Here is an 11,853-nt window from a genome sequence, read left to right as displayed (position 1 = left end):
ACTATTAGAATTGCTATCTGCCTATTTCTGGAACCAGATAGCACACTGAGAACCAATTATAAAAAATGATTTAACTGAATATTAATATTTACAGAAGAGTTATCAGTATTCTTGAGGGTTCATCTCTAAGAGACAGAGCTAGGTGTCAGAGGCAACAGGAAATGGTATGTTCTGAATGAGGAACATTTTCCCAAAGCTGATAATGTAATAGGTCTGAAGGAGCATTCGGGAGCATTCCCAGAAGGAACGGCTTCTGGGGGGAAGAGAGGAAGTTTCTGGACAGTGCGGAAGCATGATTATGTGGAAATTCCTAGAGATATATCAGCAGGGAAAATCAGTAGGCTGGTGGATATGGTTCCCTGAACTGGTCAGGTGGCTATACTAAAAGATCTGAGAGAGGTTCTCAGGAGGGATTCACTGTTTTTGCCTAGCTGATGACATAGCATAGGTAGACTGACTAGGAGACAAGTCTGTGGCCCTGTGCCTGAGACTTCCATGTTTCCTATTCAGGAGATCTCTCAAATAATACCAATTGCCCCCCACCCCCACCCCCGCCACCGTGATCTCAGCTGCTAGAGGGCTCTATCCACAGGGACAGGCCTTGTGTTGGTATAGGGGCCTGACTTCATCCATGTGTCACTAAGGTCCCTGTGATATGAGATGCCATGTGTATGGACAGACCAGGGAGTGGCCACCAAGAGAGCTCAGAGGCCTGTGGACCAGAACGCCAGGCCTAGGATGGATGAGGGTGCAGTGCTGCTGACATAGGAGAGTCACTCATCCAGAACCTCTGCCCTGCTGCCTTTCACTGGCAAGAAAGCCTGTCATCTGTACTACTGCCACCTGAAGGAACAGATACTGAGTTCTAGGTTTCTGCACATAGAGAAGGCCTGCTTTCTCCTGGCTGCCAGTGGGTTACAGGATGACCTGGGCCACCAAAAGGACTTAGTCCTTATGAGCAGGTACTTCGTGCCACATGCCTATTCCCAAAAGAACAGGAAAATATGTCACCCTCCCTGTGTGTGTGTCACCCTTCCTGTGTGTCTGTCACCCTCCTTGTGTGTTCTTTTTTTCTGGAAGTGCCTGCCATCCACCATGAGCAGCAGGGTCTGACTCCACATGAGGCAGTGTTATGCTTCATAAGGGATGCCTGCCATCTTGAGGATATTATGTTCACTTCCTCAGGATATACAAGACTGACCCTGAGGTTTGGGATCAAAGGTTCCCAGGACAACAGTGCTTCTGAGCCACCTGGTTGACAGCATGACTTAGAATGCAGTTAGTGTAGGCAGGGCAGTCCTTAGGGCCTGCATGGCCTGTGGTGAGCTGGTGGCTGTCCTGAGGTGGCACACTGAGTTTCTCTGGTGTCTGAGTTCTGGTAAACCTTTGCCCAGCCTCTGCTGTAACTGGTTTGGTCTGACATTGATTGGAAGATCATGGTTGGCCTCTCTGGCGGTCCCATATTCAATGCCTGCATACTGCACGGCCTCTGCTCCCAGTTCACAGCCTTCCACAGCCTTCCACTAAGCGTGCAACTTTGGTCTAAGGGGTTCACAGAACACAAACACCTATAGAAGCATACCAAATACACGTGTGCCCTGGGCATATGTAGGGGAACGAGAGGCCAGGACAGAGCTCTTGGTTTGTGGGCCCTCTAGCCTGTTAGAAAGACCTCCTTCCACTTGCCCAGAGACACAGCCTAAACATCTGTCCTGTGTTCTAGGTAAAGGAGGAGGACCACCCTACTGTTTTCCTGCGTCTCACTCTGAATGGAGTGATCATCTATCAGGTGAGGACCCCTCCTCTTTCTCTCCTGTCTCCTGCTACCCCAGATCCTACCTCACGCTCTCGTTTCCGCATCCCACATAACCTCTGTCTTTCAGGAGGAAGACTACACTCCACAGTGGCTCTGTGACTTCCCCAGGATACATATTTAAAGGTAACAGTTCTGGTGGGTGTCTGAAGGGTAAATCCATCCATAAATCTCAGCAGTCCTCAGAACCTGGGACTCAACAACTTCATCCTCATTTTTCTTTCTCCAAAACATCACTCATCCTTGTGATCCTCACAGCCATGTCTGGGATGAGCTCTCCAAGAGATGTATAGCTCTGGCTGCCACCAATTACCAATTTTCCACTCAGCAACAAAGGGGAAATTAGAGATACACCAGTTAGCCTCTGTCCCTCCTTCCTTATTCCCAAAGCCATGACAGTGAGGAATGCAGGAGAGCAGGCAGGCCAAGCACTGATTAGGGTTCACTGAAAATCCTGCAAGCAAGACTTGTATACATAGGGGGGCTGCCCCAGGTTTCGTCTGCATTCTTAAGGCTGCAGAGAGATGGTACTCACAGGGCCCTGAGACTGTTTCCACAGGGACATGAGCTCTCCAAATGAAGGATGGGGGAGGGCCCAGTTGTGGCTTATGGCTGGCGATAAGGTATTTCTCTGCTGCTGCTGCTGCTGCTGCTGCTGCTGCTGCTGCTGCTCCTGCTGCTGCTGCTGCTGTAACCATTTTCTAAACTACAAAGTCACATTGTCTGTCCTGTCTGTCCAGGGGGAAGAAGCTGGGAATACAGGGAGAAGGGCTGCTGGCAACACAGAAGCTGCTGTTCTAAACGGGCCATGCCTGGCGCTCCCATTACCTGCTGCAACAGCTTTGTAGCACCCACCAGCTCCACCTCAGCTTGCAGCCTGTGCTACAGGGGCTACAGCAGCTGGGGGAGGCAGAGAGTGGGTATTAGATCCACCTGGGTCTGGGCACCTACCTGATGGCCACGCACCCTCTCTATGATCTGAGGATGTAGCACATCAACCCTTGAGACCTGCTCCTGGGGTTGGCTGGCTGGGCTGGCTGGGCGTCCAGACCATACCCTCCATTACAAGTCATCATTACTGGTGGTCATCAGCTCGTTCCTCCCTCCGAGGGTTGGGATGAAAGGTGGGAGTGACCTTTCCATCCCTCCAAGATGCATATGATTCTGCAGTGTCATTTTCCTTACATCCTTAGCACTGCAAACAGACAAAGAAGCAAGTTTGTCTGCAAGGGGATAGCGTTAACGCTGCCTAAAGACTCATTGTTCTCTCAACTTTTCAAAGACCCCACTGAGAAAGGACCTGACTTGCCGCACACTGAAACCACAGTGCACAAGCAGGAGTGTGTGCCTCTGTCTGTGTATTTGCATGCATGTATTACTGTACATGTATGTAGGGGGATGTGGACTGTGTGCATGCCTCTGTGTGTCTGTACATGGGTATACATGCATGTGTGTACGAATGTTTGTGTGCCTATCTGTGTGTGTGTGTGTGTGTGTGTGTGTGTGTGTTTGAAAGAGAGAGAGATGAGTGTGCCTGAATGTATTTGTGAAGCATAAGCAAGTAGAACTCTGTACCCATGTTGTAAGGCAGGCTCTCAGGGATGCCGGGTGCATATTGCACGACTGTACATGCTCAGAAGGAACTGATGGGTTCTGTTTTCACCTGGTCCTCTCCTGGGTGATAGAGCACCAGGGCTGCTCAGGATGGCTCTGTAGCTAAGAGACAAGGTGTCACAGCCTGAAGAACCATCCCAAGGGGATGATAGGAGGCTGCTGGGGACAAAGTCTGTTCCCAGCTGTCATGGGAACGCGGATCTCATTCCACAAGGGTGGACTTTTGCTCCATGCGCACAGGTGCAGATGCATCTCTCGGTTGGCAGGACTCTGACCATCACCAGTTAAGGAGTGCAGGGTACTTCACGTTCCTCCCTCAGCAGGTCTTGTGTTGCTTTCCCCTCAGAGAAGAAGAGCTACTGGGAATGCTACATCAGTGACCTGCTGGAGCTGGAACCCTGCAGCAGAACCTCCCTGGGCAAGGAGGACAAGAAGAGAAGCAGACAACATCTCCTCCATTGCCTCTCACTGTTTTCCTAAAGCCCTGGCATCTCCCACACAGGGTGCATCAAGCCTAACTCCCAGCAGGGAGAGCATGAGATGTCTGTGGATGAGCCCACAGGATCTGTGAGCCTCTGTGGGAAGACATCTAGTGGTTCCTGGAGCAGCTGCAGCAGCCAGGACACATGGAACTACAGTGGAGGTGAGCTACAGGACCAGGTAGCAAAGACCCTGACCTGGCCAATGCTAATCTGAATCCCTGGCCACAGGCTGCAATGGTCACTCAGGGCTACACTGAAGGAAACTCAAGGACAAACAATGGGCCATTAATACTGTGTGTGGCCTTGTTCTCGGAGTCTTATCTAAGTAAAGAGCAGCTGGCCTTGGCCAATGAAGTTGAGTCCAGATCCTATGGGCTATTACACAACCGACTGGCAGGAGTAAGAAATGACATGAGGGAGCCGCTGGCCCCAGTAGAGATGGGCACGGAGGAGGCACAATTGCTGGGTCTGTGGGTGGTTGGGGAGAGCTCAGCTTTCAGAAACAGGCAATCTCGCCTCTCCTGACGCTGACTGGAGCCACTCTGCAGAGCAGATGGCATCACTTGGGAGGGAGGCTCATGTGGGACCCTGTGCTCCGGTGGATGTCACAGAGAGCGCCTGTCTTTTCTTCTCACAGTTCAGAACAGAAGCTGTCCTCATCTCAGACAGTCCTATTTGCTTTGTACTTCAGAGTTACAGCAGGAAAGAGCCCAGGACAGGACATCCCACAGCAGTGTATGGGCAGTGCTCCCACAGCAGTGGATGGGCAGTGTTCCACAGCAGTGGATGGGCAGTGCTCCCACAGCAGTGGATGGACAGTGCTACCACAGCAGTGGATGGGCAGTGCTCCCACAACAGTGAATGGGCAGTGCTCCCACAGCAGTGGATGGGCAGTGCTCCCAAAGCAGTGTATGGGCAGTGCTCCCACAGCAGTGTGTGGGCAGTGCTCCCACAGCAGTGTATGGGCAGTGCTCCCACAGCAGTGGATGGGCACTTCTCCCACAGCAGTGTATGGGCAGTGCTCCCACAGCAGTGGATGGGCAGTGCTCCCACAGCAGTGGATGGGCAGTGCTCCCACAGCAGTGGATGGGCAGTGCTCCCACAGCAGTGGATGGGCAGTGCTCCTGCCTTGGTCCCGCTTACTCGTCTCCTCTTCACCCTCCATATCCTCCTCCACCTCTTTTCAGCAGCCACCCAGAGACCTTCGCAGGACTGTGGGTCATGCTAATCAGGATGTAGGGACAGAGGTCACATACCAGGTAATGTCTCGTACAGCTCTTTTGGCTCCAGCACCCTGACCACCTAAGATTCCCAAATTGGGTCCTCAAGGTCCTAGGGAATCCTCTGCAGGCATCCCTGGAGGTGCAGCCAGATTTTGGGAGCACTGGGTTTAGCAGTGGTTCTCTGCTTCAGGCTCAGAGCCTGACAGAGAGGGCTTGCTGAATGGCACAGCAGGGACTGAACAGCGTGCAGCCCTCCAGTGGTGAAAATGCAGAACTGCAGGACATTATTTCAACCTTTCTTTACCTCTACCTTGTTCTAAATGGCTGCAAAACAAGTCCTAGGGACCTAAGAAACTTGAGTTTCTACCACTATAGGACACCAAAGAGACTAAAGCAGGGGCCCTGTGAAACCTATTCAGAGGACAGTGAGGGCTCTGTGTTCCTGGACTGGCATGAAGGCTGATTGACCACTAGGCTTGATGTTGGACTCACAGATAATTAGGAACAGGTAGAGACTGGGAGGAGTGAGCATGAGAGGCAGTCCCAGCACAGTCCAGGCAGAGTGGGGCCAGCTCATTTAATACAGGAGCATGTGCCCTCCCAAAGGCTCTCAGCTCAAGGCAATACCCAGAAGAACTGACCAAATAGCAAGCCCCCTGCATGGCTCTCCTACCTGCAGAATGTGTAGGGCCCTCAGGACAGATCCTACAGTCCCTCATAGCTGAAAAGCATAAGATGAGCATCACTGTAGTGTAGAGGCTGATCTCAGCTGATGGGACCTGCACAGTCTGTGGACAAGTTTGCTTAAGTGAAAGGTGGCCGTCCTTGAACTCTCAGATGCGTCCAGGGTAGAGTGTGGTGACCACATCCAGAGCCATTCCTCAAAGACATAAGTGCAAAAGGGACAACAATGGAGGGAAGCCTGGGCAGGCCAGCATCCCTGGTGCCAGTGTGGACTGAAAGGTGGCATATGGCATGGAATGGAGGATTGCAAGGAATTCTAGGATGCACTGGAGCCACACAAGTGCCCACAACCCAGCCTGGGAGAACACAAACATATCAGGGATTATCAGGGATCCTAAACCTGGGAGGGATACGGAGCTGGTGCATGCTGGGATGGTCGGAGGAAACAGCATGAGGAAACCGGGGGGAAGTGTGTCCTGAGAGCTAAGACAGAGCACACCAACAGGATGGCCTGTCAGGCCCAGGATAGATCGGCTATGACAGAATTAGGATGGTCTGGGTAGAGCTGGAGTCCTGGGACTGTAGAAACACCAAAATCACCAACAGTCAGGGAAAGAACTAACATCACACTGTTGTATCTCTCTGCAGGTTGGGGAGGCAGAGGCCAACCACACAGGTGACTAGTGTGTTCTTAGCATGGACAGAGCATGTGGGTTCACTCATGCAGACAGTTCATGACTAGGTCACACAGCGACACTGGTGAGCTGCTGGTTCCTCCTCTCATGGCAAGAAGTTCCTAAGTGGCCTTTCCCTGTGATGGCCTCATGACAAACCACACCTGCAGGACACTGTGGGGTAGACAAGAGCCATACAGCAGCCCCGTCTGTGCCTTGAAGGTGGCTTGGTAGCATTCCAGCACCACCAGCATTAGGCCAGATCTGGGGAAGGCAGTTCTTGGCCCTCAAGCCTTCTGCCCCCCATATCAGTCTCCTTGGCCTGCCCAGTTGTAGGAGATGGGGAGCCTGCTCCAACATTAGCCAAGGGCATGGGGAAGACCCTATTCTTCCTGTCTCTGGTTCTAAGCTCCTGGGATTCTCACAAACATGAGTGTCTGAGTGAAACAAGAGTCAATGTTAACCTGAAGCAGCTTGGTGTCTGAGTGAAACAAGAGTCAATGTTAACCTGAAGCAGCTTGAACCTGTCTTATCTTCCAGAGAAGGTGCCATGATGGGATTGGACATTAGAGGGAGCCCTATGACCCCAAAGCCAGCCTGGGCTACAAGGACCCAGAGCAGGCTACTGCAGGTTCTCCTAGATCACAAGTCTGTGGCTCCTCCTCCCATGTCTTGCTTATAAGTACTGTAACCAACACAAAGGCCTCCCTTGCAGTTTGTCTCAATTCCACCCAAGACCCTGCCACTGGCTATGCAAACAAGAGACCCCTGGATGCAATGGGAGAGAACCCCTACTCTACTCCTCAGGCTGTGAAGACTGCTTCCACCTGGCATGACAGTGTTGCCTGTGCAGTGGTTTGGGATATTTTGGGTCTGCTCTCCTTACCTTATCCAAAGAAATCCAAGGGGCATTAAGCAGGTGCAGTTCATGGGTCTCGGAAGGTATAGGGTGGGGCATCTACCCATGAGCCCTCAGCACTCGTTTACTGCCCAATGCCCAAAGAAGTACTTGAATTCCCCTTACTTGGACAAGAGGAGACTTCTATGTCACTGCTGGTCACAGGTAGTTGTTCCCAACAGTGGACCCATTCCTGTAAGGGCCGCATCTCGACACCACTTCATTTGCCAGAATGGAGCTCAAGTCTGGCTGGCTGGGTGGGGCAGCACCTCCTCATCTAGGCCTTCTTCTGTGCATCCTGAGTGTCCCTTCCCCCACAGGATTGAGCTGGGCTTTTCAGCCCATTAGCTCAGTCTGTGACATTCCTGGCCACCACCCCCCAGCCTTTGGCTTATGTTATCCCTGGCCTTTGTTCCTCTGAGAACCATACAGCTGCTTTCACCTGGAAATCAAGGCTGCCTCAGGGCAGTCTCACCTGGAAACATCCTGGAACCTGTAAGACATGAAGTTCTTTAATCCCAGCAGGCGACCCGCTGAGAAGAGGAGCCAAAGATTTCTCAGATATCTCCTTGAGTCTGGGGGGAAGGGTTTGCCCAAACTGTTAAAAGGTCTGACTGACATTAAAGTTTTGGCCTTGATCAGTGAAACATTGTCCTGGCCTTCTTTCTTTTTGCCCCTTCCCCATCCATCCCTCAGCTTCTGTTCCAGCAACCCAGTTCGTAGTAGCTGCAGGCAGCTATGGAATACAATACCTGAGCTCATCAGAATAGGTGGAGTGGGGACAGTCAGCCAGGATATCAGCTGTTGCAAGGACTCACACAGGGTTGCAGCTGCAGGCAGATGTGAAGGTTCTATACGCTGCACAGATTGATATAGAACAGACTGGACACTGGAGGAGGAGGAGGGCCCCCAAGGCAGACACAGGCTGCAATCATAAAAGAACAGTGTTCCCCATTGCTACAAAATGAGGATATCTAGCCCTGACTGAGAGGTAGAACATTAAGTATAACATTCCATTAGAAGACCATTAAGAACAAACACCCTATTGTTAAGGTGTTTGCCAAATATCAGTGAACATCATGGGGGGGCAGGACTGGTGTCAGATCATTCCTCTCCCTCTCTCTCTCTCTCTCTCTCTCTCTCTCTCTCACACACACACACACACACACACACACACATACATACACACAGGCACACATGCAGGTATGTATCGAGGCATACACATGCATGAGAATGAGAACAAACACACACAAACACACACATTTCCACACATGAATGTAGACATTGATTCTTTTATCTTAAGTATAGTTGTCTTTATTAGATATTTCCTTCACGTTTATTTCAAATATTACCCCTTTCCTGGTATTCCCTCCGAAAACCCCCTAGCCCATCTCCCCTCCCTCTCAGGAACAATCTACCCACTCCCACTTTCCTGTCCTGGCATTCACCTAGCTGGGGTATCGAAGCTTCTCAGGACCAAGGTCCTCTCCTCCCTTCGATGCCCAAGAAGGCTAACCTCTGCTACATATGCAGCTGTAGCCATGGCACCCTCCATGTATACTATTTGTTTTTGGAGGTTTAGATCCCGGGAGCTCTGGGATACAGGATGGTTCATGTTGTTGTGTCGGTGCCTAACTCGACCAGCGAGAAAAGACGCGACACGACCAGGATCTTCTCTGCAGCGCTTTATTCAGGACCTTGCTTTTCTTCTCCAACACGGGGCCCCCCCGAGCCTGTCTTTTGCTGCCCTTATATATGCCAGCAGCCCTTGCTTAGGGGCGTGTCGCATTGTGATAGGAGAACTAAGGTGCACCTCATTAGCATGCCAATGCTGAGTCATCACGAAGCCATACTGCACGTGTGTCAAAGTTGTTTACCAACTGCATGTGTGTCACAGTTGTTTACCAGGACTAAATATTTCCTGCCAGTGCCATCTTGCAACGGCGCTGGATAAAGTGGCTTCCCACATTGTTGGTCCTCCTCTTGGGCTGCAAACCCCTTCAGCTCCTCGGTTCCTTTCTCTAGACAGTGACTCTTCTGTGGGAAGGCTACCCTGGGATGTGTGTAGCCTGCTTCACCTTGCCTTGCCCTCACCACATTTGTCCCTGAAGAGCAGTCCCTACCCTCACAGGGTTTCTATCGCTAAACCTCACATAAGGTCACACTACGCTTCCTTGTCCTTGCCTGGCCTCAGAGATGTCACCTGGTCCTTGGTTTCACAAGTTCTCCCAAGGAAGAAAGCAGACCATGTCCCCATTTTGACATGGCTGTCCATACTCCTGGCTCCCAGCAGGAGTCAAGTGTGGACAGGAACGTGGTGGGGACTAGGTCCTTGCCTTTGGCAGTGACTTCATCATCACAGGGCTCTTGGGGGACCAAGGCACTCCAGACAGAGCTGAGTAAGTGCTGGGTAATATGGCTAAGTATGCCTGTGAAGATCAGACCTCCGAGCATGGCCACAGTACATCCATCTCTGGGCCTGGATATGCCTGTCTATCCTTCCCAACAGAGCCTGGCCTGCTGTTAGAGCTGATCATCATCTTTGGGAATAGAGCAGTTAGAATCCAACTGGGTCTTCTGGACTCTGGTAGCAAGCAGGAGCCTACTGCTAAGGCCCTTTGGCCCAGGGATTGTGGTTTCCATGCTCCCAGGAGCAGCAGAGGCCAGCTCAGGTCATCCTTAGTGTGTGTGCAGCAGCTAGGGGTGCATGGAGGTCAGGACCTGTGCCCTGTGTCTTCATAGACAAGGAGGAGCCAAGACCATTGGCTGACCCTGAGAAGCCACCTGGGTCCCATAAACATTCTATTTCTGTCCTTCCTCTGGGCCTGTGCTGACACGTGGGGAACTGTGCTCAGTTTCTGTGGCTGCCAGGCTTTGCAGAGCTGCAGACTGTGCTCATGGACCTTAGGGAATGAAGAGGACAATTAGAGACCAGGCTCTCCCCATGCCTCTGCCCAAGGAGTTGCAGGGTGTCAAGGTGTGGGCATAAGGAGGGGCCCAGGCAGAGTCCCAAAAACTACTTCCTCTATTCCTCTATGGGGCTGGGAACGAAAGCCAATACTCATACTTCCTGTGGTCCCTGAATAGATGCTGGAAGTCTGGTAACAGTTCTCTCATGCAGAGTGACCTGTTCGCCCTATGGCATGATCAACCTGAACATAGGTTTCTATGTGTCCAGCAAAGAGACACTCCCTGGGAGCACACATGGTCAGCTAGAGTCATGGACTATTTCTTCAGGACTAACTGAAACTAGAGCCCAAAATCCTTCTACTGGTACTCAGTGGGGGATGAGGACCTCTGGACAGGGTGTACATGCAATGGTGGCTGTTTGTGTGACACAGCCATCAGAGAACCGTGACTACAGAAAAGTTCTGACTCCCATCCTTAGTCAGTGGAAGCCAGAACCCTGCTCCACATTCCACCTCTGCTGAGAGTGCCTTGGCTTTATGAACATAATTAACATGGGCGTGTCATAGAGGAGGCCTTGCCAAAGGACAAGTGGCTAGGGACAGGCAGGGAAACTATCCCAGCACCAATGGAGATGAAGTGTCAGGGTTCCCATAGAATATTGACATGGTTTCAGCTTTAAAAACATGCTGAGGAAGACTTTAGCCATGTGTCACTGGGATCTTCTCACTTTTCACTTGATACCAGCACTAGTCTGGAGATCAGTGGCAATAAGGGACCATGGTGGATGGGATCTGCCCCAGGGCCTGTGATGGGCTCATTGTTGGGATATATATATGTGTATATATACCATCAGTGGAGTATTCTGCATAGTATGTCCTTTTTCGAGATATTATTTTGGTCTGTAGATGAATAAGCAATTTCTGCGGAGTGGGTCCCTTGCAACGATAAACAGCCTCACCCAGAGGTGAAGATGATCAGAATCTTCTCTGAACCCAGACTGGAGTGCTCTCAGCAGCAGCTATGTCTCAGCATCAAATGATTCAAAAACATTCAATGTTACACTGTCCATTTCTGACATTTTTGAAAACTGTCAATGCAAAGTAGTCTTGGCTGTTGCCCTTTAACTGATCGCAGCCATTTAAAACTGGAATATCTTGGAAATATTCTTTCAATGAACTCAGAACCATGAGTTTGCTATCTGGCACTTTAATCATATGATTAATCGTCTAAAAACATTTCTTTATGGCAGTTATAGAAGGACTGGTTCTAAGCTTTGTAGACTTACATTTTTCTATCAAGAGAAGAAATGTATACCAATGAAAACCTTGAATATGTATCAAAATAAATTCTTTACCAATGTAAGAAATTAAAACTTCAACTTCATAACATCTCATAACATGAGATTATGGCTACACAATTAGTTCTAGCTATTTCCTCCCTGTGCTTATTATACTCACTATTAAATTCCCTAGAAAGAAAAGCTAGAATAAAAACCACCAGATCCCCAATTACAAGGAATCAGAATGATCAATCTTCAAATCTTCTTCCTGCTGAA

General features: G+C 50.5%; 1 long non-coding RNA gene across 1 annotated transcript; it reads left to right on the top strand.

Moving 5' to 3' along the window:
• Nucleotides 1–888: 888 nt before the first annotated feature.
• On the top strand, nt 889–1,939 carry LOC127673639 (uncharacterized). The gene is made up of 3 exons (XR_007975227.1): nt 889–962; nt 1,724–1,789; nt 1,884–1,939. It is a non-coding gene; the product is annotated as an uncharacterized LOC127673639 (long non-coding RNA).
• Nucleotides 1,940–11,853: the final 9,914 nt, after the last annotated feature.

Source organism: Apodemus sylvaticus, chromosome 23 (genome assembly GCF_947179515.1).
Source record: "Apodemus sylvaticus chromosome 23, mApoSyl1.1, whole genome shotgun sequence".
Classification (NCBI taxonomy): Eukaryota; Metazoa; Chordata; class Mammalia; order Rodentia; family Muridae; genus Apodemus; species Apodemus sylvaticus.
This window is presented reverse-complemented; position numbering and strand designations above follow the sequence as displayed.